Genomic DNA, 10,026 nt, shown 5'->3' with positions numbered 1-10,026 from the left:
CAACAACAACAACTTTATTTTGTATTGGGATATAGCTGATTAATGGGGATTCCCATGTGGCACTAGTGGTGAAGAACCCGCCTGCCAGTGCAAGAGACATAAGAGACATGGGTTTGATCCCTGGGTTGGGAAGATCCCCTGGAGAAGGGCATGGCTACCCGCTCCAGTATTCCTGCCTGAAGAATCTCATGGACAGAGGAGCCTGACGGGTTACAGTCCATAGTGTCACAAAGAGTTGGACATGACTGAAGCAACTTAGTACACATAGCTGATTAATAATGTTGTGATAGTTTCAGGTGGACAGCAAAGGGACTCAGCCATACACATACAGATATCCATTCTCCCCCAAACTCCCTTCCCATTCAGGCTGCCATATAACATTGAGAAGAGTTCCCTGTGCTATATAGTAGGTCCTTGTTGGTAATCCATTTTAAATATAGTGGTGTGTACTTGTCCATCTCAGACTCCTTAACTATCCCTTCCCCCATCCTTCCTCCTGGCAACCGTAAACTTATTCTCAAAGTCATTTCTTTGTAGATTTCACATATAAGGGATGTTATATGATATTTCTTCTCTGTCTGACTTATTTCACTTAGTATGACAATCTTCAGGTCAATCCATATTGTTGCAAATGGTACTATTTCATTCTTTTTAATGGGTGAGTAATATTCCATTATAGATATGGACCACCTTGGGGGCCAGAAGAATCTTTGGTTAAGTGAAGATCATTCTTGCAAGGCCGAGTTAGGGCAGATTCAGGCTGAGCCAACACTGCGCAGCCCACCTGGTGGGCTCTGAAGAATTTCTACTGCCCCAGGGCGGTTTGCTCTTGGGATTATTAAGCACCTAGTATGTGATAAGCTTCCTTGGTGGCTCAGTGGTATAGAATCTGCCTGCCAATGTAGGAGATGTGGGTTCAATCCCTGGGTTGGGAAGATTCCCTGGAGAAGGAAATGACAACTCACTCCAATATTCTTGTCTGGGAATCCCATGGACAGAAGAGTCTGGCAGGCTATAGCCCATGGGGTCACAAAAGAGGCAGACACAACTTAGCTACTAAACAACAGCAACAACAAAAATGTGATAAGCATACATTTATGGAGCAGCTTTAGTTTCACAAAACATTATTTTGGGAAATATATGATTTGGAGACTTGCTGTTAAATATATACCTAGATGCTTCCTGGGTAGATGTTTGGCAGAACTGAAAAGCTCACTTGTTTTTTTGTGATGAGAACCCAATTTAGAAGTCTTTCAGAACAAACCTAGGCTTGGTTCGGTATGATTTTACTCTGTAATTCCTGGCCTTCCTTTATTTTTCTAGTCATGCTAAGCTTCCTTATTTAGGAAAAAATATTAGTTACAGGTGGCTTTTTTTTTTTTAAATTCTAATACCCAGGTCACTTGGTTTTGTGGTTATGTAGGAGAATGGACCAGCCTTAGGAGATGCAGCTAAAACATTTAGGGCTGATGTATCACTCTGTGTACGTTCAGTTCAGTTCAGTCGTTCAGTCGTGTGAAGAGTCATGGACTCTTTGTGATCCCATGAACTGCAGCACGCCAGGCCTCCCTGTCCATTACCAACTCCCGGAGTTTACCCAAACCCATGTCCATCGAGTCGGTGATGCCATCCAACCATCTCACCCTCTGTCGTCCCCTTCTCCTCCTGCCCCCAATCCTTCCCAGCATTCGGATCTTTTCAAATGAGTCAACTCTTCGCATGAGGTGGCCAAAGTATTGGAGTTTCAGCTTCAACATCAGTCCTTCCAATGAATACCCAGGACGGATCTCCTTTAGGATGGACTGGTTGGATCTCCTTGCAGTCCAAAGGACTCTCAAGAGTCTTCTCCAACACCACAGTTCAAAAGCATCACAGTCCAACTTTCACATCCATACATGACTACTGGAAAAACCATAGCCTTGACTAGACGGACCTTTGTTGGCAAAGTAAAATGTCTCTGCTTTTTAATATGCTATCTAGGTTGGTCATAAGTTTCCTTCCAAGGAGAAAGCGTCTTTTAATTTCATGGCTGTGATCACCATCTGCAGTGATTTTGGAGCCCCAAAAAATAAAGTCTGACACTGTTTGCACTGTTTCCCCATTATTTGCCATGAAGTGATGGGACTGGATGCCATGATCTTAGTTTTCTGAATGTTGAGCTTTAAGCCAACTTTTTCACTCTCCTCTTTCACTTTCATCAAGAGGCTTTTTAGTTCCTCTTCAATTTCTGCCATAAGGGTGGTGTCATCTGCATATCTGAGGTTATTGATATTTCTCCTGGCAATCTTGATTCCAGCTTGTGCTTCTTCTAGCCCAGCATTTCTCATGATATACTCTGCTGCTGCTGCTGTTGCTGCTGCTGCTGCTAAGTCGCTTCAGTCGTGTCCGACTCTGTGCCATCTCATAGACGGCAGCCCACCAGGCTCCGCCACCCCTGGGATTCTCCAGGCAAGAACACTGGAGTGGGTTGCCATTTCCTTCTCCAGTGCATGAAAAGGAAAAGTGAAAGTGAAGTCGTTCAGTCGTGTCCGACTCTCAGCGACCCCATGGACTGTAGCCTACCAGGCTCCTCCATCCATGAGATTTTCCAGGCAAGAGTACTGGAGTGGGGTGCCATTGCCTTCTCCAGATATACTCTGCATAGAAGTTAAATAAGCAGGGTGACAATATACAGCCTTGACGTACTCCTTTTCCTATTTGGAACCAGTCTGTTGTTCCATGTCCAGTTCTAACTATTGCTTCCTGACCTGCATACAAGTTTCTCAAGAGGCAGGTCAGGTGGTCTGGTATTCCCATCTCTTTCAGAATTTTCCACTGTTTATAGTGATCCACAGTCAAAGGCTTTAATCAATAAAGCAGAATGTGTAAACTCACTCCCAAATGTTTCAAAGACAGATAGATTGATAGAAAACAGGGGAAATAGTAGCAGTTGTTGAACCTAGATGGGAGGGTTCATGAGTGTTTGTCATCCTATTCTTTCCATTTTTCTCTATTGAGAATTTTTCTCTTTGACAATTTGGAAATTGTCAAATGAAAAGGAAGAGAAAACTCATTGAATTATAGGGGGAAAATGAAATGAGAAGAATGGCTGTGCTTTCTTGGCTGGTAGTTTTAGAATCTAGCCTAGGGCACTTCCCTTTTCATTCCTGGAGTTGGGGAGTGTTTCCCTCACACTTAAGGGTTCTTCAAAGCTTGGGCCGTTCCCCAGGCCTCTGATTTCTGCTCTCTGCCTCTCACTGGCTCCATCCTCAACCTGTTGGTCTTTCTGAGGTTTTGCCAGATCCTGCCCTGGCTGCCATGGCAACAGAGGAGCAGACCCTGGAGGAGGCTGAGAGAGGACGGAGAGCCTCTTACTTTGAAGACTTCTAGATGTGGCTTCTTTTAGGGACAGGTTGTGTGAAGCTCAGGAATCCCTGAGCAAGCACCTGTCAGCTTCAAGTCTTGGGCAAAGGGCTCGGGTTGCTGTAGGAGGAGTGGACAGAGACCTTCTCCTTTGGTTGGGGGTGGGGGTGGGGCAGGTCTTATGGAGGAAATACATTGCACTGGGCTTAGAGAGATTTATGTCTTCCTGATGGTGCTTCAAGGGTGATTTAGAATCTGAGATCTTTAGACCTTATTTGCTAACTTTAGACCTAACCTCCACATAGCACGTGATACTCTGGGGAATAAAGTGTTCATTCATTCCTTCTACCCGTACTGACCGAGTACTTATTTTGCAACTCCCTACCTCACCGAACTGCGCCTGTGCTGGGGACACAGGGCCCCAACTGTGCCTTCACACTGCAGTTGCCCCAGGGGATGGGAGAGGAGGTAGGGGGTCAGGGCAGATTTGTTTGGAGGGGTGGGGACCAGAGGAGGTAAACCAGGGCTTGAAGTGAGACAAAGGGAGGTGCGTTCTTGGGGGCTGGGGGGACCCCGTGAGTGAAGGCACCATCTGATCATTGCGCATTCTCTGGGCGAATGGAGACGGGGGCCTCGGTCAAGCTGGGAAAAACCTAAAATTAGCCTGACCAGCTGGGTCCGGATGGTGTGGGACTCCCCCCTTACCGCCCTGGACGCCTCCTCAGGTTTCAGAGAGCAGGAACGTGTGCCCAGAGCACTCGTGCTTTGCCCAGGTCACAGCAAGCAGAACAGGGTAGCCGGGGCCAGGCTGGGCAGTGGGGGGGGGTGGGGGTGGGCAGCTCCCGGCAGGGATGTGGTCGCCTCCACAGGAGAACCCCAAGCCCTGCCGAGCCTGATGAGAGAGAAGGGGGAGCCCCTGCCCTCACCTTCCCCTCTCCGTCTTGACACCACTTCCTCTTTGGCGTCCCCGTGCTCCGTCCGTCCAGATCTGCGGGCCTGAGTGGGGCCAGTGACGGGTCAGCACGGCCCACCTGCAAACCAGAGCCAGGGGCGGGGCCGGGGCAGAGGCCTGGGGCAGGCAACTTCCGGGGGCGCTGGGGGAGGGGGGGCCAGAAGCCTCCCTCTCCCCCCACACCCTCCACATCTCCCCTGTGCCAGTCGCCTCTCTGACCTTGCCTGAAATTCCCTGCATTACTCACCGTTGGGCAAAGACAGCGGGGTGCTGTCATCAAGCCTTAGAAGTTGTCTGAGAAGCTAATCTTGCCTTAGAAGGCACTGGAGCGGGTGTGAGCTGTGAGCGGGTGAGGAGTAGCAAGGAGCGGGGGTAGGGAGGTGAGAAGGAGACGGCCCAGACTGGAGATGCTGGCAGAGTCGAGTCGGGGCTGGGGAGCTGAGCAGCCTCTTTGGGGTCCTCTACCCCTTGCCCCGTGCAGGACCACCCCCCACATCAGACATCACCATGTGCTTCCTCTTATATTACATCTCCACACCCACCCCAGTTCATCTGTGGAAGCCCTCACCACCCCCCACATCAGACATCACCATGTGCTTCCTCTTATATTACATCTCCACACCCACCCCAGTTCATCTGTGGAAGCTCTCACTCCGCCAGTACCTCTGAATGTGATGTTGGGAATTACCTCTCTAAAGGTCTTTAGAGAGGTAATTCAGTTAAAATGAGGGTGCGCCCGAATCCAATGTGTGTGCTGTTTGCTTTGTTGCTCAGTCATGTCCAAGGCTTTAGGACCCCATGGACTGTAGCCCTCCAGGCTCCTCTGTCCATGGAATTCTCCAGGCAAGAATACTGGAGCAGGTTGCCATTTGCTACTCCAGCGGATCTTCCTGACCCAGGGATCGAACCCACATCTCTTGCATTGTCAGGTGGGTTCTTTACCACCAGGCCACCTGGGAAGCCCAATCCAGTGTGACCAGTGTCCTTATAAGAAGAGGCAGTCAGGACACAGACACACACAAAGACGACCACATGGCGACATGTGGAGAAGACACCACCTGAGCCAAGGAGAGAGGCCTTGGGAGGAACCAGCCCTGCCAACTCCATCTTGAACGTCTACCTTCAGGACTATGAGAAGATAAATGTTGGTTGTGGAAGCCCCCTCGCCTGTATTGCTTGTCGTGGTGGCCCAGGTGGACCAGCACTCTCTCTCCCCAGAATGCCCTTCCTGGTGCCCTCTGTCCATTCATCTTCTTCCCATCTTTTCTCCTGAGTCACCCACCCCAGCTTTCACATGGCTGTAATTTGTGAATGCCATCTGTGGACGTGAGGGCCCCTTGTCTGCAGCTGCACTGGAAACTTCTGGAGAACCGAGCACAGGCTGGAGGGCCCAGGAAGGCTTCCAGAGTAGGTGTGATGATCATGAGCCCCATCGCAAACTGCTCACTCTAAGCTAATGATAACAAAAGCCATTCTGTGCAGAGTCGTCAGAGCTCTGCCATATCCCCTGGACCTGCTAAGCATCCCACATGCCTGGCAGCAGAATTTACTGAAATACTACCTTGGGGTTCCTCCCTCCACCTGCCTGCCTGTACTCCCTTCCCAGCACAGCAGCATGTTTGTATGTCCTGACCTTGGGAAATGATGGCGCTTAGAAAGGCCTGTCCACCAAAGACTTCAGCAGATGGCAAATCAGCTGTGATTCCCTAGAAATATTATAACTAGTACACAAGCTCCACTCTCCAGCTTCACATCCCTTCTTTGGCAGACTGGAAGGGGGAAAAACCTCTAAGAAGCAGCGATATGAAGCAGTGGCCACCCCTTCCCCTCACCTCCAACTGCCCCCTGCCTGGCTGCCATGGGTATCATGCTCACAGTGTGGGGGAGACCCCAGGGTGAGGGGTAAAAATGGAAGTTGCAGGATGCTGGTGCACAGGGGCCCCACGTGTGTGAATGAGACAGGAGGGTACATGGTTAGAGAAGCAAAACTCACCCCCTCTAGATCCATAGCCCTAGGCTCCACCTCTACCAGTTCTGGACTCTCCTGCCAGCCCTGGTGGTGCTGCTGGTGGGAGTGGTCTTGGGCCACGCTCTTGGCAACAGCCCTGACATCACCAGCGGTCTGATGTGTCACCCACCCTCCCTGTACTGAGCTCTGCTGAGAGCTGTGCTCTAGGCACCTACCCAATGTCTAGTTTCCCCTTCTTTCTACCCAGCTAAAATACTCCCTAGGATTCTCTGTAGCTAGTGGTGACCATGTTGACCTACTTCTGTCCAATAGAACAAGAGGAGAAGTGAGCAAGTAGATACTGAAAAAGGATCTGACTCAAGAGCTGACACATTTGTCAGCTCTTTACCTCTGATTCACTCTTTCCCCTTTTGACCTTCCTGGAAGACAGTTTGGATGCCTGGAGATGCAGCAACCACCTTTCACCCATGAGGACAAAAACCGGGTGCTGAGTGTGGGAGAGGAGAAATATAGAAGGAATCTGGCTGATGTTTCTAAGTGTCAACACTGACCCTTTTACTGCCAACTCTGAACTTATTTTTTGCAAGAGGTTGAAAAGAAAACCTCTTTGTTTAAACTCCTGTTACTCTAGTTTTCAGGTACTTGCAGGAACGCATAGTGCTAACTGACACACTGCCCCTCCTATACAAACTCTGGTGGCTTCTTTTGAAATCTCAGCATGTACCCCAGCCAACCCTAGAGCAGCCCCACCCATGGATAGCTGTGCGTCTACCCTGAGCCCACCACCCTGAGGTGATGGCCCAGAAGAGTGCAGAGTGTAGGGGCACAAGCTCAGAGAGGTTAAGTGATTTGTCTTGCATCACACAGCTAATAAGAGCAGAGTAAGTGTCAAAATAAGATCTTCGGTCTCAGCACCATTTCTTCTCCAGTACTAGGGTGGGTACTAGGGTGGGTGAGGGTGGGAAGAGATGTGGGTGTTCACAGGTCAGTGAATCTGATGTGATTCCTTAGGAAAATAATAATAAAAATAGTAGATCAAAACCTCTCTGAAGGCTTTGCAAATGTTTCCTCAAGGAGGCCTACCCTGACCACTCGTAAAAATTTCAAACCCCTGTTTCTTGATGTTATTACCCTACTCTATTTTTTTTTTCGATAGAGTATATCACTTTCTAGCAGAAGGTTTAATTTACTTTTATTGTGTTGGCTGTATCGTGTCGGTCACCTCTCTCTCCACCCCGGATGTAAGCCCCACAGAAATAAGGGTCTCGGTCTGCTTTGCTCATGAATACATTCTAAGAGCCTAGAATAATGCTGGCATAAAGAAGGCATTCGTTGAACTGAATTAAATTGGCATTTTTCCTGAGCACCAACCTTTAGGGGCTGAATTGTATTCCCTCCAAAATTCATATGCTGAAGTCCTCACACCTAGTATGTCGGAATGTGACTGTATGTGGAGACAGGGTCTTTGAAGAGGTAATGAAGTTAAAATGAGGCCCTTAGGGCGAGTCCTAATCCAGTATGACTGGCATCCATATAAGAAGAGACTAGGACACAGACACTCAGAGAAGGAAGCCCACGTGAAGACAACAGAGAGATGAAGTCCACCTACAAGCTACGGAGACAGACCTCAGAAGAAACTCACCTTGCTGACACTCTGACTCCAGGCTTCTGGCCTCCAGAATTGTGAGAAAATAAATCTTTCTAGTTAAACCACCCAATCTGTGCTCCTTTGTTATGCAGCCCAAGTAGCACCTAGCTGTGTGTGAAGGCCTTGTACAGGTTGTCTCATCTGATCTTAACCGCAACCTTGAGAGATAAGTACTTACTTTTCAGATGCAGAAACTGAAGCCCAGGAAGTGATGATGGGGGTGCCTGATGGGGGTACAGCTTGGGGTGCTAGGCTTCCTGGAACTGCGGGGATGGAGCACCAGCTGCTGACCCACCAGGGCCTCCTCCTTATCTGGAGTTCTGTGGACAGTCAGGCCTGACCTCCATCTGCCCCACTCCCAACCCCACCCCTGAACCGGTCTACGCTAGACCCCTCACCTGACAACCTGCTCTCCCAGCAGCTTCGTGCAGACCTGTAATCTGAGATGCCACTGGAGCCACCCAAAGAAACAAGTGTCTGTGGTACAAGAAACAAGTATCTATGGTTCTGACACTGAGGCCAGTGGGAGGAGAAGGAAGACAGCTTTGGGGAGAAGCATTTTTCTAACTAAGCAGTTAGTTCTGATGTACTGACCACAGGCCTGTCCCAAGAGGCAGACCCTCCCCCCAAGACAAGAGTGTGAGAAGTTCTTCTGACAGCACCTCTAGTCAGGACAACAGCAGCGGTTGGCATTCATTGAGGTCCCATCAGGTGCCCAGCTTTGTCCTCAAGGCATGATGGAGAGTTTCTCCTTTAATTCTCTGAGCAGCCCTGTGAGAGGGTCACTGATACTATCGCCACTTTCCTGGTAAGGAAGCGGAGGCTCAGGGAGCTCCAGTGACTCACACGTGGTCGGACTGCGATCCCGTCTGACTTCAGCCCTGGGTCCCTGCACCGTGAACTGATGCCGATTGTACTCCTTGCCAAGTGCTGCCTTGGGTTGTAGATGGTCTGGCCTTTTCCCCAAACTCCTTGCTCTAGAGAGTTAGGAAAGAAATTCGTGGAAAAAAGGACGGAAACTCTCACGACTAGTGTGACAAAGGTCTGAACTGGTAGTTTGCAATCTCCCATGCCTCACCCCCTCCACCCACCCAAGGATCGCTGAGGCTGTCTCCCTCGTCTGGCCTGTCTTCCTCTCCAAGGCCACCCTGTGCTCATCTTGGCCAGGGTCACTGGGAGGTGGAGGTGCCTCTACCGCCAGCTCTCTGTGATCGACAGCTGGCTTTGGAACAGCCTAGTCAATCACCAGTCGATGGAGGATTGTCTGGGCCTTCCCAGGGGGACTTCCCTGGTGGCTCAGATGGTGGCTCAAATGTCATCTTGCATTGCGGGAGACCCATGTTCGATCCCTGGGTTGGGAAGATCCCCTGGAGAAGGAAATAGCAATCGACTCCAGTACTCTTGCCTGGAAAATCCTATGGTGGGAGGAACCTGGTAGGCTACAGTCCATGGGGTTGCAAAGAGTCAGACACGACTTAGTGACTTCAGTTTTCTTTCTTTCTTTCCCAGGGGGATCAGGGCAGCCTGGAGAGGGTCTGAAGCCAGGCCTGTGGGTCCTGGGTGGAGACCCTCCTGTGCTCTTCCCTGAGGACTCCTCCCCTCTGTCCTCTCCTCGTCAGCGACAGTGTGGGGGGCTCCCTTTGTGCTGAGAGTGCTAAGTGGGGGAGCCTCCTGAGATCTTCCGACAATCTGCTGTGTGAGCTCGGTTTCTGCAGTCTTGCTGGGAACTTCTGTCCTCTCTGCTGGCCTCCCAGCCCTGGACACTCTGGCGGTCAGAATCTGGGTAAAGGTGGACCAAGGAGGCCCTCTGTTACCCTCTCCCCGGAGGACAGCTGCCTGTGAGCCAGGCTTCTCTCCCCCGCGTGAGTGTGGCAGACTGACGGGCCTGTGACACGCCTCCCAGCCCCGTGAGGACTGGGCCTTCGGTGTGTGTGTGTGTGGGGGGGGTCCTCAGGGATGGAGCCCGTGAGCCTGGGAGCACTGCCCTTGCCTGTTGACCAGCCTGCCCTGCACAGTCCCTGCCCCCAGCCACAGGAAGGTGCCTGGCACAGGAAGATGCCTGGCACAGGAAGAGGGCAGTGGTGTCACCCGGCTGGATGCAGAGGGCAGGTGGAC

At 50.6% G+C, this 10,026-nt stretch overlaps 1 long non-coding RNA gene across 1 annotated transcript; it reads right to left on the bottom strand.

Annotated features, from left to right (window-relative positions):
* Positions 1–1,079: 1,079 nt before the first annotated feature.
* On the bottom strand, positions 1,080–7,939 carry LOC145543577 (uncharacterized). The gene is made up of 3 exons (XR_014080879.1): positions 7,906–7,939; positions 4,269–4,338; positions 1,080–2,477 (listed from the first exon to the last, which is right to left on the bottom strand). It is a non-coding gene; the product is annotated as an uncharacterized LOC145543577 (long non-coding RNA).
* Positions 7,940–10,026: the final 2,087 nt, after the last annotated feature.

The sequence above is a fragment of the Giraffa tippelskirchi genome, chromosome 3 (assembly GCF_054371585.1).
Source record: "Giraffa tippelskirchi isolate mGirTip1 chromosome 3, T2T-mGirTip1v1.2.pri, whole genome shotgun sequence".
Lineage (NCBI taxonomy): Eukaryota > Metazoa > Chordata > Mammalia > Artiodactyla > Giraffidae > Giraffa > Giraffa tippelskirchi.
This window is presented reverse-complemented; position numbering and strand designations above follow the sequence as displayed.